We start from the raw sequence: 21697 nt of genomic DNA on the forward strand, positions 1-21697 counted from the left end.
CAATAGGTGTAATTGCTAATAGTTTCCGAGATATGGTTTCCAAAGTATAGAGTCGATGTCAGTGCTGAGTACAAATACCAGGTTGGAGTCGTGACCAGATATTTCATCATTTCGTAAGCCATTGTTACACCACACAGTACCATAACAATCTTAAACCAGGGCCTGGAAAGGATAAACAGTGCAACAGGGAGCAGATACAGAAAGTAACGCGCTATGAAACTCACTCTGGAAAACAGGCACAGCAGACTGGAGATTAAGGCAATCAACATCGTAACTAGCAACTATTAAGCAGGTCCAATACGTATACCAATTTTAGTTCAACACGCTCTGGTCAAATTTGTCGATATCTCAATCCTTCGAGCCCCACGTTGGGCGCCAAAAGGACTGTTGTGGTTTAACCCGGCTGGCAGCTAAACACCACACAGCCGTTCGCTCACCCTCCCCCCTCCCTCTCTGGGATGGGGGAGAGAAACGGGAAAGCGAAGCCGGTGAGTTGAGATAAAGACAGTTTATTAAGACAGGAATATAATAATAACAATAATAATAATAATAGTGATAGTGATAATAGTATTAATAATAATAATGTGTAAGAAAACAAGTGATGCAAAATGCAATTGCTCACCGCCCGCTGACCGATGCCCAGCCTATCCCCGAGCAGCCGGCCCCCCACCCTGGCCAGCCACCCCTATATATTGTTTAGCATGACGTCAGATGGTATGGAATACCCCTTTGGCCAGTTTGGGTCAGCTGCCCTGTGTCTGTCCCCTCCCAGCTCCTGCTGCACCCCTAGCCTGCTCGCTGGCAGGACAGAGTGAGAAGCCGAAAAGTCCTTGGCCTGGTGTAAACACTGCTCTGCAACAATTAAAACATCAGCATGTTATCAGCGCTCTTCTCATCCTAATCCAAAACATAGCACCCTACCAGCTACTAGGAGGAAAAATTAACTCTGTCCTAACTGGAGCCAGGACACCACCCCAGTAAAACTACCACAGGGGAAGATGTTCAGGTGTTTCCCTCTGAGGGTCTGAGGTGAGGCTGTTTGGGACAGAGGAGCAGTGTGGCAGGTGGTTGCTTGTGAATACAGTGATCATTTTGTCCTTCAGTATTCCCAGGTGGCATGGGTGATGGTGGCCGTTCCTTTCGAGCTTGGATCTAACTTCCAGGTACAGAGGCAAATGGACTGCTGTTTTGAAACGAAAACATTAAATACGGGGTCACTTACGTTGTTGAGGGGTGGGTGCTAATGCTGTCAGCTGAATGTTTATCTTCTGACTGTGTTTTCCTTTGTTCAGGCTGAAACGCAGTGTGCGGTACAGGACGTCATGACCTGAACTACCTCTGGAGTGACTCTGGTGAGTGATGAACAGAGGTAGGTGTTATTTTTGGGGTGCGGTTGTCGCTGCACTTCCTTTACTACATCAATTAGAGTAAAATTCCAGTTCCTGTTTTAGAGGTGCTCTAGGTGGCTTCAGAGGACGGGTGGAAGCATCTGCCGTGTGGGGTAGGTAAGGGGCTGAGGTAAAGGAGGGGATGAGAGTAACTGTCCTGAGGGTGCAGTGGCTTTTATTGCTGTGGTTGCTTTCTCCTCTGCTTATCAGGTGCCACAGGCAAGGTGGGCTGTGAGAGTCTTTAGAATAGGAGCAAAGCAGGTCACTGGAATGCTTCATAGTTCATTCAATCTATCGCATTATTTGTAGCGTGCAAATGTTGAAACAACATCTCATGCTTTTCTCACTGTATAGTCTGTGGGTTTGTTTTTTTTTCTATCGTCTTTTATTGGGATATTTGGTGTTGCCTCACAGCTTCCAGAGTGTTCACAATGCAGATGCAGCACTTCTGTTCCCTGGACTGGGCAACAGCAATCACGTTACCCAGGCCCCACACTCTTTTACATTAGTTGTTGATAGGAAGGCAAATTTAATTATAGCTAGTACTAGTTAGGGGGAGAGAGTGGGATGGACACTTGTTTGTTTGAAAAGCCACAATTGGCATAATAAGAAGACCTGGGCTCGCTTTGGTTTTTTTTTTTTTTTTTTTTTTTTCTGTTGCTATTGCCAGTGACTATATTTTGATGCAGAGTCTTGCCTATGAAGGTCGGTTTGTTGCAGCAGTTGATGCTGATATAGCTGTTGTGGCTGGCACTTAAGATCTGAAGCGAGTTTGAGTATGCGTTGAATCTTAGATAGTTTTTCTGTACTGCTTTTGTGACTGTATTTTTATTTGCCGTAAAAATGTGAAAAACTTGAAAGCCCTGCAATGCTTCTGACTTTATAACAGTTCATGAAGTGAACTCCACTGCATAATTTTAACGTTATGTCAGTGCTAAGTATAGGCTAAGTATAGTACAGATCCTTCCCATTCTGTGTTCCCCACTATCTCCTGGAGAAGACCTAATTAACATGACACTCCTCAAGTTTCAGGAAAGGTTTAAGGTGCATTTTTTGTTATTTGAGGTTGTTCTGTTATTGAGGGTACTATATGTTCTTCCAGTACCTGTAATTTACAAGGGATGTTCTGAGTATTTTAGATCAAATAGGGATGACTGCTACAAAGTTTCTGGGTATTATTGCTGTGTTCTCTGCTACAAGAGGCATAAAAAATTCATAGATAGGAATTCACAGCCTTTTTTTTTTCTTAGTCGAAATGTATGTTTTATAGCTCTTACAAAAACTATAGTATAGAACGATTTGTGCCATGATCTTGCTAAAAAAAAAACCACGCTGCATTTGTACATAAGTTGAACATTAATTTATTTATATGTTTAGTGGTTATAATGGTCCACTTAAGAGATACAGCCTATAGTATTAAGCGGTTAACTTTGGTATGGCTTATGTTCAAGAAGGCCATTTGGATAAAGCACAGTATCACTTATGTGAATACGTATTGAGGAAATGTGTTTCACTTAGGAAAAAGTACAGCAGAGAGTACAGCTCTGTTTATGAAGCCATTTACAATTATGGCAAGATACAGTAGAAAACAGTTTGTTTCCAGTCTTCTTTCCAGAGGCCTGGCACGTTTAATGTCCGTAGCTTCACTTAAAGGAATGTGTTTTTTTCCTTCTAGCACTTTAGATATATTTAAAGCCACTAGTAGGCTCCAAATATTATATGATAGTCTTTAACGAGACTCTTTTCTCGTGTATTAGAGAGGACAATGTGTGTTGTTTTTTTTTTTTTTTTTTTTTCCTCCCTGGAGTAATACAATTGAAGGATTGAAGGCGAGTGTGCTGTGTTTTCTTAATGGTTACTATTTATACACTGGTTTTCTGTTCAGTTCTGTATTACTTCTTACCTGAACTTGGGGAGTTAAGACAGATCAAAGCTGTGCATTGGTCCAGATAAGAAGTGAAAAACGATCAAGAAGTGAGACAGCGGTAAGAGTAGCAATTTGGAGCAACTGCGAGGGGAGTAAGGATTGTGAGATGTCAAATAAGCAATAGCGGAACTCTTTTATGAACTGTGGAGTAATCCTGGGGAATGTGGGCATTAAACCGTGAAGTTGATAAACAGAGATGGACAGGATCAGAAGCTACAGATTGCAATAGTTTTTTTTTTTTTTTTTTTTTTTTTTTAACAATTGTAATCTAGCTTTTTAAAAGCAGCTTGTATTAAACTACTCTGATAGGGAAACCTGCCTAATGCTTGTCTTGTAACCTCTCATCACACCTCTCAAAGACCTCATTGACTTTGAGAGCTATTCATGATTAGTACGAGGAGTGTTTTAGTGCTAGTTGCAGCATCACGGGGGGTAAGCAGCAAAATTCAAGTTACTTCAATATCATAGAATCACAGAATATCCGAGTTGGAAGGGACCCACGAGGATCATCGAGTCCAGCTCCTGGGTCCCCAAGGGACGCAGTGTAAAGCAGCTGTTTGATTTGATTTCACTTGAACTAGGAAGGAGAGAGGTCACTTCCTTGCCAGATCATCAGGGGCAGAATTCGTCTTATTGCATAAAATACTTGGAATCATAGAATATCCCAAGTTAATTGTGACAGATCGAGTTGACATCATGTAGGTCTGAGCACAGCAGGCACTCTTGTGACTGTCAAAGCAGAAAGGCTAAACTTCCAGAGTTCTGCTAAAATCTGTTATCTAAAAAGTACTGTAAACCCACACATGAAGTAATGCCAGGGCTTGTGAAAGCTGTTCGAAGGTTATCTGCTGCATCCCTGTCCTCATGTAGTGTTTTTTCTAACAATAACCTTTGTTACAGGTGGCTTCTTAACTACAGCGTATCTTATTATGAGCATTGTCCAGTTGTGTAAAATTACACCATTTGTTCTCCCCCAGACTTGGTGATCTGTAGGAGATGACCACAGGAAAAATATGTAAATATTTTTTAGCTGAGGTTTGCACATTTTTCCGATTGCCTAGTGGTTGTTCTGATCTTGATGCGTCTCTAAAACCTTTGTCTACCTTACCCCTCCTCTTTGTGAAATAAGATGCACATTTGTGCCAAAATTATGTACGTTGTGCATAAGGTGCACAATGATTATGGGGCATTTTCAGCTTTTCACAGGTAAGGGTCCACGTTTACCTAATCACTTAAGTGTAGTCCTGGCTTTAAGCATAGGCATAGCTAATGATTATTACTCAAGTGGTTATAAAGTTTAAAATGTTAGTTTATATATATATGTATATATATATAAATGAAACTGAATCTGTGGAGTAAAAGACTTTTCTGCTCGTTGTGTATACTCACCTATCAGCAGACTCATACGCAAGCTGATCCAAACTGGGTGCCAAGCTGTGCCTTTTTTATCGCCTCGAATGTGCAATCTGCGCACCTCGGGTGTACCTTCTCTATTAATTATCTCTTACATTGTGCCACCCCATTAATATCAGTGGATGTACCCAGCAGTGCCGTGGGGCTACACAGAACGTGGAAATTTCTAGTATGTTAATGTTACTCTGTTAACAAAACTGACGTACTAGCCGCTTGCTGTTTCTATTTTTTTTTGTTTTTATTTTCAGTAGTCTCCTCAAAAGTTGTTGTGGACACGTTGTGTATCTTTTCTGTTCTTCCAGGATTCGTTCGTCAGGAAAGACGACCATGAAATCCGAGGGCTGCGGACAACCGTCTACCAGATGGTTGTTGCAGTTGCCTTTGGTCACGTCATTCGTCCCTTTAGCTCGCCCTTTCCTTTATCTCGAGTTGAATTTTTGTGCAGCGCTATGTTTGCAGTGGTAACATTGCGGCCAAGGTGTTTTCGATTAAAAACGATCTTAACTGTAATAGTGAATTCACTGGGTGTGGCTTTGTATAATGACTCCCACGATCAAAACATTTTTCTCCTTTGTCACAGACAGGAGAAAAGCTCTTTCCAGAGAGATGGAGAAGGAATTAATTATACCTCTGCCTCATCCTGAGACCAGAAGACATGGAGTAACTGTAAGCTGCGATTCTCAGGAGACGTACTAAGAGTCTCGGGTTCCTTTTCTGCCCGCCCCCCAAGGCCTTGGGCACGTTGGGTTCACCCTGGGAAGGGCACGTTGCTCAGGGCAGTTATTTCCTCCCCGAGATGATGCGGGGTGCATTTTTCTGCTGCACTTTTGGTTTTCCAGGTGTGGTTTTCCACGTGGTTCGCACTGCTTCCATTATTGAGAAGGCGGTTTGGGAAGCTGTGTCTGCCACTTCTCAGGATTTTCTGCCAACACCTGCTGGCAAAAAAAATCAGTAACGCGGGTGGAGCCACGTAGGACTTCTCAGAGGTAAGCCTTCGGCGTACGGGGACGCCTAAACTCGTGAGCCGAGCATGCAGGACGAATGTCCGTGGCACGAAGATCAAGGACGACTTCTCAGGGGTAAGCAGCTTTCCCTTTGTTTCCCCGTCCTCTCGAGAGCCCTCTTTATGATGCTTGTACACACTTCAGGCTCACAACACTCATTTTCTCCTCTACTTAGTACTCCTAGTCCCTGCCTAACCCGCCCTCCCTCCCCCCACTTTCCAAAGACCTACGTGCTCTGCTCAGGTCCCTCCTGAGGTCTTACAGATCTTTTAAATCTGCTCAGCGTCCTTTCCGGCTTGTACTGTGCCATTATTTTTTCCCTGCTCCTTTTGAGAATGTCTGTACCCTTTTCAGATTTCGATTGGGTTGGCTTTTTTGGACCCGTCTGCATAGCCTTTTGTTTTTTAGATAGTCTACTAAGGTATGTTACTTCTCCTGTGAGTTATTTTACTACAATGAATTGTACTTTTGTGGTTTGTAATCTGTTACACTCCTAGATTATTTCCACCTATGTAAAGAAAGGTTTCAGCTAATTACAGTCAAAACCAGTTTTAATTACCTACTTGGTCGTATTGTCATTTCAATAATCAGACCTGAAGCAAAAGCACAGGAATTGTTGCTTCTAGTAACACTCCACACACTGTTGAGCTAAGCCAAATAAAAAACGCAGCTGCTGCTCTCTTTATCCCTTCCTGTGCTTTGCCCTTCCTCTTTCCCAGGTGATTGGGGCAGGGTGCCAGGTGGGGCCCAATGGTATAAGAGCCGCAGGTGTCCTATCAGAGAACTCATTCTGCCTGAGCTGCTCTTTGGGGTAAGTGCTTTGTTTTTCCATCAGTCAGATGCAGGTTTTTTTTTTTTTTTTTTGTTTTTTTTTTTTTTTTTTTTTTAAGGTGGGTCAGAGTCTAGGGGTTGGTGCGTTTCCGAGATGAAAGAGACAAGTACATCTATTTAAAGTAACATCTAGTAGGATCATTTAAAGTAAACTATACAGTAGTAGATGCCTTTATTGCATGCAGCTCTTCTTCAGGTAATTCTTATAGTATAAGTAATTCATTTCCCATGTTTTGGTCATGATGTTTGTAGCGTGCCTGTTTATGTATGTGTTTGGCCTGGAGCTGTCCTGCCTGGCAATTAGTGATGGTAGCTGATGTGGTGGTTCATCAGCGCAATAATACATTGTCCTGAATCTTTTGGGAAAGACATCTGGTCTGTCTCTGGGCGAATACTCAAGCTCTGGGCGAGTACTCAAGGGCAGCTGGCACAGTGTCTTTTTTCTTTTTTTTCCCAGCAGTAGGTAAACCTTAGGAGGAATTTGTCAAAGGAAACAGCGACTGTCAAGTTGCTGTTCGGCAAAAAACTGTCAAGTTTTTGTTCGGCAACTCGGTGACTGGTTTGATCTGCTTCTCGGAGGTAGAGGCAAATGGACTGCTCTTTTGAAATGATAAAATAAAAAATATGAAGTTTGTCAAATGTGGCAGTGCCTGTTTGCAGTCTGTTTATTGCTTTTGCCAGTGGTAGATAACACTTATAAGGAATCGGTCAAAGGAAAGAGCGCCTTCTGGAACCGTGAAGCTCTGCGTTGGCAACTCGGTGACTGACTTGACCTACTGTCCATCATCAGAGGGAAGCGGACTGCTGTTTTGAAAATAAGAATTAAAAAAAGATATTAAAAATTAAAAAAAACTAGGGTGCTGCTCTGTGGCACCTGGAGGACTGCCACTCTGCGTGGCAGTTAAAAGAATGTGATTTGGAGATGGAGAGCAGCAGAGGTAAAGCAGCTGGGAAGACAGGTATAGGTATTGCAGTAGGTAGGCTGCGGTTATGAGGTGCCTCAGGGTGTGCTTTTCGTCTTGTTTCTGTCCTTCCGTCGTGCAGCCTTGGAGAGGTGAATTCCCCATGTTGTGGAGTGGTGCAAAAAAGGTGAGAGGGTGTTGTGGTTTAACCCGGCCGGCAGCTAAACACCACGCAGCCGTTCGCTCACCCTCCCCCCTCCCTCTCTGGGACGGGGGAGAGAAACGGGAAAGTGAAGCCGGTGAGTTGAGATAAAGACAGTTTATTAAGACAGGCATATAATAATAACAATAATAATAATAATAGTGATAATGATAATAGTATTAATAATAATAATGTGTAAGAAACAAGTGATGCACAATGCAATTGCTCACCACCCGCTGACCGATGCCCAGCCTATCCCCGAGCAGCCGGCCCCCCCACTCCGGCCAGCCACCCCTATATATTGTTTAGCATGACGTCAGATGGTATGGAATACCCCTTTGGCCGGTTTGGGTCAGCTGCCCTGTGTCTGTCCCCTCCCAGCTCCTGCTGCACCCCTAGCCTGCTCGCTGGCAGGACAGAGCGAGAAGCCGAAAAGTCCTTGGCCTGGTGTAAACACTGCTCTGCAACAATTAAAACATCAGCGCTCTTCTCATCCTAATCCAAAACATAGCACCCTACCAGCTACTAGGAGGAAAAATTAACTCTGTCCTAACTGGAACCAGGACAGAGGGTTATCGGCCCGATCAGTTTCCTTCAACAAAGCTAAGGCAGGTCTTTCAAGAGAAACAGCCTGGTTGCCTGTGCTGTACTGTGCACGCTGCTGACCTAAGCCACGCCAAAAACAGGGCTGCTGTTCCTCCTGCTCTCTTTACCTCTTGTCATGCACGGCCCCTCCCATTTCCCATGTGATTGGGGTGGGGTGCTGGGTGGGGTGCAATGGTATATGAGTTGCAGGCATCCCATCAGAGAGCTCATTCTGCCTGGGCTGCACTTTAGAGTAAGTGCTTTGTTTTTCTTTCAGTCAGTTGCAGGTTTCTTTAGGTGGTTAAGAGTCTATGGACTGATGCGTTTTGAAGTAGAGACCGGTACGCCCATCTTTGTGAGGTAACAACTAGTAGGATCTGTTAGAGTAAACCAATCTAGTAATAGGTGCCTGTATTGCATGCAGCTCTTCTTCAGGTGAGTAATTGTTATAGCATGTTTACGGATAGGATGACGATGTTACTTTGTGTTTGCTTTGTGGTTCTGGGTCCCTTATGATTTTTGCCGAATTGCGGGGCTTACTTGTGAGTCTTTGCCTGTCTGTCAAATCTTATCAAAGTTACAACCTTGGTGGCAAAGTGATGGAGCAGGGTTTAGGAGATAAGTATCATTGAAGCTCCCTGTATAAGCACGTATCTGAAAAGAGCAGCAGTAGGTGTGTAAGGGGTAGTCTTTTTCAGGGTTAGGGACAGCTTATTATACTTCTGGAGCTTTTGCCTGTGGTTTGGGTGGCTGTAGGGTCTTTACACGTTGCAGCCTTCTAGATTTTCAGTGCTTGGAATTCACGTAATAGAGGTGTGCTTAGGAGGTGTTGCCGGCTAACTCGTTTTTAAGAAATGGTGGGGTACGGTTCCTCGACCGCATAAGCATGGTAGTATTACCAAGAGACTGAGCAGGGTCCCCTTTTTCATCTGTAAAGGGTAAGTCTGTGATTGCTGCCATCTGGACACATTTTCGTGCCCATCACTGCAGTTAGTTTACTACATCAGAGTAAAATTCCAGTTTCTCTTTTGGAGGTGCTCTAGGTGCCTTCAGAGAATGGGTGGAAGCATCTGCCCTGTGGGGTAGGTAAGCAGCTGAGGTAAAGGAGGGGATGAGAGTAACTGTCCTAAGGGTGCTGTGGCTTTTGTTGCTGTGGTTGCCTTCTCTTCTGCTTATCAGGTGCCACAGGCAAGGCGGGCTGTGATAGTCTTTGGAATAGGAGCAAAGCAGGTCACTGGAATGCTGTTTGGTTCCTGAGAAAGGTGTTGCAGAGGAAAAAGGTGGTCTGGCGTGGCAGCTCCTGATGGTGGTCGTCTTCGGTAGGTGAAGAGGTGCCTGAAGCCCCATCCCGTGGAGCCTGAGTACACCTCGCTGAGGATGAAGCCTGCTTTCCAGCAGTTCCCAAAACTGTGTTGAGGCTGAAATGCTGTGTCTGTGTTTGGGTTGCACCTTGGTGAGTGTAGGGATGAGTTTTAAGTTGGTGCAGCAGAGGGCCAGGCTCCATTGTCCTGTAGTGTGTTTTGACCCATCAGCATAGCCTTTTGGTTTTCAGATAGCCTACTCAAGTACGTGATTTTCCCTGCGAGTGATGTTATTACATGGAATTGATTTTTTTTTTTTTGGCATGTAATCTGTTATGCTCCCAGATTTTTCTTTCTATATAAATAAAGGTTTGAGCTAATTCTAGGTGAAAAAATTTCAGTTAATTGCTTGGTCATATTGTCCTTTCAATATTCAAAGCTGCAGCAAAAGCATGGGGATTGTTGCTTCTAGAATCACCCCAGTTCTCTTGTCTGCAGTCTGCATGCTGTTGAGCTAAACCAGATTTAAAACAAACAAACAAACAAAAAAAAACACAAAACCCACAGCTGCTGTGCTGCTTGTGCTCTTTCTACTTTCTTGTGCTTTGCCCCTCCCCTTTCCCAGGTGATTGGGTTTGGGTGCTGGGTGGGGCCAAATGGTATATGAGCCCCAGGTATGCCACTGGAGAGTTCATTGTGCCTGGGCTGCTCTTTGGGGTAAGTGCTTTGTTTTTCCTTCAGTCAGTTGCAGGGTTCTTTGGGCAGGTTGAAGTCTATGGATTTCTAGATGTTAAGTGCTTGGAAATCACTTACTAGAGGGATATTTAGCAGAGGTTGCTGGCTCACTTCTTTTTGGGATGGTGAGGTACACTTCTGGTTTTGGGCTGTATTTGAATCTCTAGATGTATGAAGCTACTTGTGTAACTCTCCAGAGGACTAAAAAGAGCTTGATTACACACTACAAGAGGCTTGACCACGTAGGCGCAGTATTACCAAGAGACTGAGCAGGGTCATATCAGAGTTACCTTTTTCATCTGTAAAGGGTAGGTCTGTGATCGGCGCCGCCCGGGCACATTTTCGCGCGGCACCGCCCGGGTAGTGAGGGAAGGTGAGCATGTTGTCAGCCTGGTTGTCCCTTAACCGAAGTGAAGGGATGTAGTGGGTTTATGTGGCAAGGTTTTGGTAGCAGGGGGCTCTAGGGGTGGCTTCTGTGCAAAGAATCTAGAAGCTGCCCCACGTTAGGTAAGGGCCCCGCTGCTGAGTGGAGCCAATAAGTGATGTTGTTTGCGTGTCTGTGAGAGCATTTTTAAGACAGGAAAAAAAAAAAACCTCGCTGGTCCGTGCAGCAGCTGGGAGAGCAAGAGGAGTGAGGAACAGCCTTGCAGGCGCCAAGGTCAGTGAAGAAGGAGGGGGAGAGGTACTCCAGGTGCCGGAGCAGAAGTCCCCTGCGGCCTGTGGCGAGGACCATGGTGAAGCAGGCTGTCCCCCTGCAGCCCACGGAGTACCACGGTGGAGCAGGGTTCCATGCTGCAGCTGGTGGAGGAGACCACGGTGGAGCAGGTGGACCTGCACTGATGGAGGCTGCGGCCTGTGGAAGACCCTTGCCGGAGCAGATTCTGGGCCGGACCTGTAGACCGTGGAGAGGAGACCACGCAGGAGCAGGTGAGCTGGCAGGAGCTGCTGCCCGTGGGGGACCCAGGTTGGAGCAGTTTGCTCCTGAGGGATGCACCCCGTGGTATGGACCTACATCTGGAACAGTTCTGGAAGAGCTGCTGCCTGTGGGAAGGCCATGCCAGATCAGTTGACCAAGGACTGCATCCTGTGGGAGGAACCCCACAGCACAGGGGATGAGGGCATCCGAGAAGGAGTGGCGGCAAAGAAGCGCTATAGACTGACCATAAACACCGATCACCTGCACCGCTGGGGGGGGAGAAGGTGGAAGAGGGTGGTTGGGGGGGAAGGTGCTTTTGGTTGCTTTCGTTTGTTTCTCGCTTCTCTACATTGTGTAGTAATAAGCAATAAATCTTTCTATCTTTCTATGCTGAGTGTGTTTTGCCTATCACGATATTTACTGTGTAATCTCCTCGTCCTTATCTCAACTCTTGAGCCCTTTTTCCTTGTATTTTCTCCCTGTCCTTCTTTGAGGAGGGAGAGTGAGAGAGCGGTTTTGGTGGAGCTCGGTCGCCTACCCCTGTAAAACCACCACAGGGGAAGATGTTCAGGTGTTTCCCTCTGAGGGTCTGAGGTGAGGCTGTTTGGGACAGAGGAGCAGCGTGGCAGGTGGTGGCTTGCCAGCACAGTGGTCATTTTGTCCTTCTGTGTTCCCAGGTGGCATGGGTGGTGGTGGCCGTTCCTTTTGAGCTTGGATCTAACTTGCAGGTACAGAGGCAAGTGGACTGCTGTTTTGAAACGAAAACATTAAATATGGGGTGACTTCTGTTGTTGAGGGATGGGTGCTAATGCTGTCAGCTGAATGTTTGTCTTCTGACTGTGTTTTCGTTTGTTCAGGCTGAAACGCAGTGTGCAGTACAGGACGTCACGACCCGAGCTGCCTCTGGAGTGACTCTGGTGAGTGATGAACAGAGGTAGGTGTTATTTTTGGGGTGCGGTTGTCGCTGCACTTACTTTACTACATCCAATAGAGTAAAATTCCAGTTTCTGTTTTAGAGGTGCTCTAGGTGGCTTCAGAGAACGGGTGGAAGCATCTGCCATGTGGGGTAGGTAAGCAGCTGAGGTAAAGGAGGGGATGAGAGTAACTGTCCTGAGGGTGCAGTGGCTTTTATTGCTGTGGTTGCTTTCTCTCCTGCTTATCAGGTGCCACAGGCAAGGTGGGCTGTGATAGTCTTTAGAATAGGAGCAAAGCAGGTCACTGGAATGCTGTTTGGTTCCTGAGAAAGGTGTTGCAGAGGAAAAAGGTGGTCTGGCGTGGCAGCTCCCGATGGTGGTCTTCTTCAGTAGGTGAAGCGGTGCCTGAAGCCCCATCCCGTGGAGCCTGAGCACGCCTCGCTGAGGATGAAGCCTGCTTTCCAGCAGTTCCCAAAACTGTGTTGAGGCTGAAATGGTGTGTCTGTGTTTGGGCTGGGGTTGCACCTTGGTGAGTGTAGGGATGAGTTTTAAGTTGGTGCAGCAGAGGGCTAGGTTTCATTGTCCTGTAGTGTGTTTTGACCCATCAGCATAGCCTTTTGGTTTACAGATAGCCTACTCAAGTACGTGATTTTTCCTGCGAGTGATGTTATTACATGGAATTGATTTTGTTTTTTATTTTGGCGTGTGATCTGTTATGCTCCCAGATTTTTCTTTCTATGTAAAGAAAGGTTTGAGCTAATTCCAGCTGAAAAAATTTCAGTTGCTTGGTCATATTGTCCTTTCAATATTCAAAGCTGCAGCAAAAGCATGGGGATTGTTGCTTCTAGAAACACCCCAGTTCTCTTGTCTGCAGTCTGCATGCTATTGAGCTAAACCAGATTTAAAAAAAAAACAACAACACAGTAAACAGAAACAAGAAACAAACCACCACAGCTGTTGCTCCTGCTCTCTTTCTACTTTCTTGTGCTTTGCCCCTCCCCTTTCCCAGGTGATTGGGTTTGGGTGCTGGGCGGGGCCAAATGGTATATGAGCCCCAGGTATGCCACTGGAGAGTTCATTGTGCCTGGGCTGCTCTTTGGGGTAAGTGCTTTGTTTTTCCTTCAGTCAGTTGCAGGGTTCTTTGGGCAGGTTGGAGTCTATGGATTTCTAGATGTTAAGTGCTTGGAAATCACTTACTAGAGGGATATTTAGCAGAGGTTGCTGGCTCACTTGTTTTTGGGATGGTGGGATCCACTTGTGTTTTTGGGTTATATTTGAATTTCTAGATGTATGAAGCCACTTGTGTAACTCTCCAGAGGACTAAAAAGAGCTTGATTACACACTACAAGAGGCTTGACCACGTAGGCACAGTATTTCCAAGAGACTGAGCAGGGTTGTATCAGAGTTACCTTTTTCATCTGTAAAGGGTAAGTCTGTGAATACCCCTGCTGGGGCTGCTGTGTGTGCATGGCTTTTTGGCATTTGTGGAGCTCAGTTGTTTTTTGTGTGTGTGTATGTTATTACTTTCTTTTTTTCTTTTGAGAGCCAAATAGTGTGTGTGCTGAGCGTGGTTGGCAGGAGGAGGTGGGGAATTGTCTGGCAGGGGAGCTGTTCAGGACTGGTAGGTTTGGTTTCTCGGAGCGTGCGGCATCCTTCCTGTGCGATGCCACTGATTGTTGGGCAGGAACGTTCCAGCTCGTGTGTCTTAAACAACGTAGCTTGTGCAGTGTGTGTTGTGTGGCCCAGGCAGAGTTTGTCGCGGCGCTGTGAGCGAAGAATCTCAGTTTGAGCTGGTGAGCAGCTGAAGTAAAGGAGCTGGGAAGAGAGAGGTATTGCAGCAGGTACGCTGTGGCTGTGAGGTGCCTCAGGGTGTGCTTTTCTCTTGTCTCTGCAGGGGCTTCATGAAGTCTTGGACAGGGAAATGCCCGTGTCACAGAACAATGAGGGAAGGTGAGAGTTCTATCAGCCTGGTCATCCCTTATCTGAAGCGAAGGGAAGACATTCAGGTGTTTCCCTCTGAGGGTCTGAGGTGAGGCTGTTTGGGACAGAGGAGCAGTGTGGCAGGTGGTTGCTTGCAAGCACAGAGGTCATTTTGTCCTTCTGTGTTCCCAGGTGGCATGGGTGATGGTGGCCGTTCCTTTCGAGCTTGGATCTAACTTGCAGGTACAGAAGCAAGTGGACTGCTGTTTTGAAACGAAAACATTAACTATGGGGTGACTTCTGTTGTTGAGGGATGGGTGCTAATGCTGTCAGCTGAATGTTTGTCTTCTGACTGTGTTTTCGTTTGTTCAGGCTGAAACGCAGTGTGCAGTACAGGACGTCACGACCCGAGCTACCTCTGGAGTGACTCTGGTGAGTGATGAACAGAGGTAGGTGTTATTTTTGGGGTGCGGTTGTCGCTGCAGTTTTTTTAACTATATCAAATAGAGAAAATTCCAGTTTCTCTTTTAGAGGTGCTGTAGGTAGCTTCAGAGAACGGGTGGAAGCATCTGCCATGTGGGGTAGGTAAGAGGCTGAGGTAAAGGAGGGGATGAGAGTAACTGTCCTGAGGGTGCAGTGGCTTTTATTGCTGTGGTTGCTTTCTCTTCTGCTTATCTGGTGCCCCAGGCAAGGTAGTAAACCTTCCTGTTAGTAAACGGGAGAACGGTTGAGATAGTGGAATCTGGACCTTTGAGTCCTAGCTGGTCTACCCAAGCTTGTGAGCTATATGCCATATTGCGGGCCCTAAAATTGTTGAAAAATAAAAGCGGTACAGTATATACAGATTCAAAATATGCCTATGGGGTAGTACATACATTTGGTAAAATATGGGAAGAAAGGGGGCTCATCAATTCACAAGGAAAGGGTTTAATACATCAGGAATTGATTACCCAGGTTTTACAAGCTATCAGAGAGCCCAAAGAAATTGCCGTAGTACATATAAAAGGGCATCAAAAAGGCCTCACCCCTCAGGTTAGGGGTAATAATCTAGCAGATCAGGAGGCAAAAGGGCAGCATTAATGAGTATAAGAATTATAAGAACGAAGGAAGATTGCCCAGACTGTGGGAAATAATACTTATACTTAATAGTTAATATATAATAATTAATATAATAATAATATATAAATAATCTATAATAATGCTTAATATAATACTTAATACTGTGGGAAAGACTTAAAGGAATTTCCATGTTATGATTGCTGGAGTGAATGGGGAGTTGATGGGATTGAATGCAATTGTTCTGAGGAAGAAAGCCCGCCTTGTAAAAACTGCTACAAGTGCGGGCCGACTAACTCCCTGTGGTTGAATGGACCCATTCCCCTCCCCTTACTCTGTTTCACTATTACAGAAGAAGACAAGATGACACAAATGGGGGTTCAAAAAAAAAACCAAAAAAACGATAAAGGGAAATGGGTACTGCCTGATGGACGGGAAGTGTTACCAAAATCAGTAGCTATGAGGGTGCTACGGAGATTTCATGAACAGATGCACTGGGGTACTCAGGCATTGGTGGATCAATTTGCCACATATTATATGTGTATAGGGATTTATAATATAGCAAAGAGGATCGTAAATGATTGCGTAACTTGTCGGAGGGTAAATGCTCAACACATGAGAAAAAGGGTCCCGGGAGGAGGATGAGAATTGGCACATCGACCTTTTGCAAAGATTCAATTAGACTTTACTGAACTTCCGAAAACGGGGCGATATAGATACTTATTAGTTATTGTAGACGACCTCACAAACTTTGTTGAAGCATTCCCTACGGCAAGGGCCACAGCTCAAACCGTGGTAAAGATATTACTAGAAAGCATCATACCCAGATACGGGGTAATAGAAGCAATTGACTCTGATTGAGGCCCACACTTTGTGTCAAAGGTATCCCGAGACACGATGAAGGCTCTGGGAATTAAATGGGAATATCACACTCCCTGGCATCCTCAGAGTTCGGGAAAGGTAGAACGAATGAATGGTGAAATTAAAAAGCAACTAACAAAGCTTATGATAGAGACTAAAACCTCCTGGGTGAAATGTTTACCGCTTGCACTATTGAATATCTGGATATAGCCCCGAGCCGATGTCGGAATCTCACCTTTTGAAAGGCTGTATGGTATGCCTTATGATTTAGAGATGCCATCTGATCACCCCCAGGTACAGGATATCCAATTAAAACCTTATTTAATACAGCTTATGAACCGACGGAGGGAGTTGCAAGCGAAAGGCTTGGTAGCTAGATATAGCAATCCATAGGATACAACCTGGAGATAGGGTTCTAATTAAGAAATTGAAAGAAACGTCTTTAACAGCACGGTGGGGAGGCCCCTATGTTGTTTTACTTATCACAGAGACGGCTATCCGGATGGCTGAGAAGGGGTGAACGCATGCCAGTCGCGTGAAAGGACCGATCCAGAAAAGCGAATGGGAAGCGGTCGCAGGCCCTGATGACTTAAAGCTCACGTTGAAACGAACTCGATAAGTATGGTCTAACTGTCTATGTATCGTAAAAAGGAGGAGAGGGGACCCTGTTTGATCAGAAAAAGGTCGCGGTTACCTGAGAAACTCCCCTGAAGAACGCTGCTGCTGCCGAGAAGAACCTGCACCTTGTAGTTCGCTGCAACCGAACTGACAAGCGAGGCAGAGAGTGAAACGGTGGGGAATTACGTGGCCAGGTAAAGAACTCTGGAAAATGGGCCCTAGCCATTTTTTTTTTTTTTTGCGATACATAGTAATGGGTACGATTGTTTACACTGTTCCTGGGTCTGCGCACCCTCACAAACCTTTTAAATGGAGCCTGATTAGATGGGAAGATCACCATGTTGTTCAGCAGATAACTACTGCTGGGGGACTGATAGGGGAGGCATCATCTATATAAAGAAGGAAGACACTAAGAGTCCCCAACGGGTGGGACGAAATCAGAAACTGTCGGGGAGTGTTTTGAGGATTCAGCCTACACAAGCTTTTAGAATGCTAACTCCTTGTTGTGGTTTAACCTGGCTGGCAGCTAAACACCACACAGCTGTTCGCTCACCCTCCCCCCTCCCTCTCTGGGATGGGGGAGAGAAACAGGAAAGTGAAGCCTGTGAGTTGAGATAAAGACAGTTTATTAAGACAGGAATATAATAATAATAATAATAGAGATAATGATAATATTATTAATAATAATAATGTGTAAGAAACAAGTGATGCACAATGCAATTGCTCACCACCCGCTGACCGATGCCCAGCCTATCCCCGAGCAGCCGGCCCCCCACCCCGGCTAGCCACCCCTATATATTGTTTAGCATGATGTCAGATGGTATGGAATACCCCTTTGGCCGGTTTGGGTCAGCTGTCCTGGGTCTGTCCCCTCCCAGCTCCTGCTGCACCCCTAGCCTGCTCGCTGGCAGGACAGAGCGAGAAGCCGAAAAGTCCTTGGCCTGGTGTAAACACTGCTCTGCAACAATTGGAACATCAGCATGTTATCAGCGCTCTTCTCATCCTAATCCAAAACATAGCACCCTACCAGCTACTAGGAGGAAAAATTAACTCTGTCCTAACTGGAACCAGGACACTCCTAATAGCCCTAAACCACTGGAGGTTGCTAATAAATCAGTAAACCCGGAGTACGGGATTAGAAATGAAGGGGTGACCGGGAATAACATATGGAGAATCGTGAATGCTAGTTATCAGTTGTTGAATCAAACAAATCCAGACGTGCCTAGACCTTGCTGGTTATGTCTTGATATAAGGCCCCCATATTACGACGCTATTGGGGATCTGGGAGAGACCACCCGTTCAAACGAAACCGATCCCCCACAATGCAATTGGGGAAGGGATGTAGGAATAACGTTAACGGAAGTAACTGGGAATGGCAGATGCGTAGGCACGGTCCCTGGTGAGAAGTTCCATCTATGCAATATTACAGAAAATGTTACACAATTAGACAAAGAAAAATGGTTAATACCAGCAGATAACACCAGATGGGTATGTTCGTCTCTGGGGGTAACTCCATGCTTATCTTTGAAATTGTTCAACTCGTCTCATGATTTCTGTGTACAGGTAGTAATTATCCCAAGGATTCTTTACCATTCTGAGGAGTATATGTACATCCAACATGCTATGGCAAAAAAACACTTAAGGAAGAGAGAGCCTATTACGGCTCTTACTTTAGCCACTCTGCTGATTCTGGGGGCTGCAGGAGCCGGAACTGGAATTACCTCTCTGGTAAAACAATGCCAAGAATTTACCTCGTTACGCATCGCTGTAGTTGAGGATTTGGCCCGTATCGAGCAATCTATATAAGCTTTAGAGAAATCTGTGCGATCCTTATCTGAAGTAGTACTACAAAATCGTAGGGGATTAGATCTGATTTTTCTACAATAAGGAGCATTGTGTGCAGCCCTACGAGAGGAGTGTTGTGTATATGCTGATCATACTGGAGTGGTAAGGGATACAATGACTAAATTGAGAGAAGGGCTAGAAAAACGAAAAAGGGAGAATGAAGCCCACCAAAACTGGTACGAATCCTGGTTTAATTACTCACCTTGGCTCACTACACTGCTATCAGCTATAGCAGGACCTTTGTTGCTGCTCATATTTACACTAACTTTTGGACCATGTATATTCAATCAAATAATCACAATTGTAAAAAACTGATTAGAGGCAGCTCAACTTATGCTTGTGTGTGCGAAATATGAATCTCTTGAACAGGAGGAGGATGACGCGGAAACTTTAATATTGAGCAAACAAGTGCTTCAAAAATTCATCAATGAACAAAATATGTTAGAAAAAGAAAAAGGAGGGATTGTGATAAATTAGCGGGTGTTTGTTCATTGTCTTTAAAAAGAATTCAGAGAATCTGCTGAGAAGATAAGGTTTTGCAATTTACGACCTTGTTAAGAGGGAAGACTAAGCAAGTAGCTAGTGGGGAGGGGGTGTTGTATAAACGTCCTTGGTAAAACAAAGACTCTGTGAAATACTGTTTGCTGCTTTACTACCCTTGAACACGAGCACAACGCATGATCATTGAAAGAAACAGAACGAACTGCACAGCTTCAGAAGATTCAACAAGTCCTGACAAGCCGAACTTGGATGCTGACAAGCCGAACTTGGATGCTATAAAATGGCGACACTGGAAAGGGAAAGTTGCGTGCTGTGATGGAGCGGAGACTCCCCAGCCGCCCAGCGCTGTTTTGCTTGTACCTGCTTACTTAATAAATAAATTATCTTTGATAGACCAGAAAATTGCGTGGTCGCGCTTATAACATTAAACAACGTAGCTTGTGCAGTGTGTGTTGTGTGGCCCGGGCAGAGTTTGCCGCGGCGCTGTGAGCGAAGAATCTCAGGTCGAGCTGGTGAGCAGCTGAAGTAAAGGAGCTGGGAAGAGAGAGGTATTGCAGCAGGTACGCTGTGGCTGTGAGGTGCCTCAGGGTGTGCTTTTCTCTTGTCTCTGCAGGGGCTTCGTGCAGTCTTGGACAGGGAAATCCCCGTGTCACGGAGCAGTGAGGGAAGGTGAGAGTTTTTTCAGCCTGGTCATCCCTGATCTGAAGTGAAGGGAAGACATTCAGGTGTTTCCCTCTGAGGGTCTGAGGTGAGGCTGTTTGGGACAGAGGAGCAGCGTGGCAGGTGGTGGCTTGCAAGCACAGAGGTCATTTTGTCCTTCTGTGTTCCCAGGTGGCATGGGTGATGGCGGCCGTTCCTTTCGAGCTTGGATCTAACTTGCAGGTACAGAGGCAAGTGGACTGCTGTTTTGAAAGGAAAAAATTAAATATGGGTTCACTTCTGTTGTTGAGGGATGGGTGCTAATGCTGTCAGCTGAATGTTTGTCTTCTGACTGTGTTTTTGTTTGTTCAAGCTGAAACGCAGTGTGCAGTACAGGACGTCACGACCCGAGCTACCTCTGGAGTGACTCTGGTGAGTGATGAGCAGAGGTAGGTGTTATTTTTGGGGTGCGGTTGTCGCTGCACTTACTTTACTACATCCAATAGAGTAAAATTCCAGTTTCTGTTTTAGAGGTGCTCTAGGTGGCTTCAGAGAACGGGTGGAAGCATCTGCTATGTGGGGTAGGTAAGAGGCTGAGGTAAAGGAGGGGATGAGGGTAACTGTCCTGAGGGTGCAGTGGCTTTTATTGCTGTGGTTGCTTTCTCTTCTGCTTATCAGGTGCCACAGGCAAGGTGGGCTGTGATAGTCTTTAGAATAGGAGCAAAGCAGGTCACTGGAATGCTGTTTGGTTCCTGAGAAAGGTGTTGCAGAGGAAAAAGGTGGTCTGGCGTGGCAGCTCCCGATGGTGGTCTTCTTCAGTAGGTGAAGCGGTGCCTGAAGCCCCATCCCGTGGAGCCTGAGCACACCTCACTGAGGTTGAAGCCTGCTTTCCAGCAGATTCCAAAACTGTGTTGAGGCTGAAATGGTGTGTCTGTGTTTGGGCTGGGGTTGCACCTTGGTGAGTGTAGGGATGAGTTTTAAGTTGGTGCAGCAGAGGGCCAGGCTCCATTGTCCTGTAGTGTGTTTTGACCCATCAGCATAGCCTTTTGGTTTTCAGATAGCCTGCTCAAGTACGTGATTTTTCCTGCGAGTGATGTTATTACATGGAATTGATTTTTTTTTTTGTTTTGGCACGTGATCTGTTATGCTCCCAGATTTTTCTTTCTATATAAATAAAGGTTTGAGCTAATTCCAGCTGAAAAAATTTCAGTTGCTTGGTCATATTGTCCTTTCAATATTCAAAGCTGCAGCAAAAGCATGGGGATCGTTGCTTCTAGGAACACCCCAGTTCTCTTGTCTGCAGTCTGCATGCTATTGAGCTAAACCAGATTAAAGAAAAAACAAAAGAAAAACAAAAAACACCAAAAAAAAAAAACACAGCTGCTGTGCTGCTTGTGCTCTTTCTACTTTCTTGTGCTTTGCCCCTCCCCTTTCCCAGGTGATTGGGTTTGGGTGCTGGGCGGGGCCAAATGGTATATGAGCCCCAGGTATGCCATTAGAGAGTTCATTGTGCCTGGGCTGCTCTTTGGGGTAAGTGCTTTGTTTTTCCTTCAGTCAGTTGCAGGGTTCTTTGGGCAGGTTGGAGTCTATGGATTTCTAGATGTTAAGTGCTTGGAAATCACTTACTAGAGGGATATTTAGCAGAGGTTGCTGGCTCACTTCTTTTTGGGATGGTGAGGTACACTTCTGGTTTTGGGCTGTATTTGAATCTCTAGATGTATGAAGCCACTTGTGTAACTCTCCAGAGGACTAAAAAGAGCTTGATTACACACTACAAGAGGCTTGACCATGTAGGCGCAGTATTACCAAGAGACTGAGCAGGGTTGTATCAGAGTTACCTTTTTCATCTGTAAAGGGTAAGTCTGTGAATACCCCTGCTGGGGCTGCTGTGTGTGCATGGCTTTTTGGCATTTGTGGAGCTCAGTTGTTTTTTGTGTGTGTATGTTATTACTTTTTTTAAGGCCAAGTAGTGTGTGTGCTGAGCGTGGCTAGCAGGAGGAGGTGGGGAATTGTCTGGCAGGGGAGCTGTTCAGGACTGGTAGGTTTGGTTTCTAGGAGCGTGCGGCATCCTTCCTGTGCGATGCCACTGATTGTTGGGCAGGAACGTTCCAGCTCGTGTGTCTTAAACAACGCAGCTTG

General features: G+C 45.5%; 1 long non-coding RNA gene across 1 annotated transcript; it reads left to right on the forward strand.

Moving 5' to 3' along the window:
* Positions 1-800: 800 nt before the first annotated feature.
* Positions 801-11913, forward strand: LOC125182251 (uncharacterized). Its single transcript, XR_010833564.1, has 3 exons — positions 801-1163; positions 1293-6543; positions 7024-11913. It is a non-coding gene; the product is annotated as an uncharacterized lncRNA (long non-coding RNA).
* Positions 11914-21697: the final 9784 nt, after the last annotated feature.

This window comes from Anser cygnoides, chromosome 9 (genome assembly GCF_040182565.1).
Source record: "Anser cygnoides isolate HZ-2024a breed goose chromosome 9, Taihu_goose_T2T_genome, whole genome shotgun sequence".
NCBI classification, from domain to species: domain Eukaryota; kingdom Metazoa; phylum Chordata; class Aves; order Anseriformes; family Anatidae; genus Anser; species Anser cygnoides.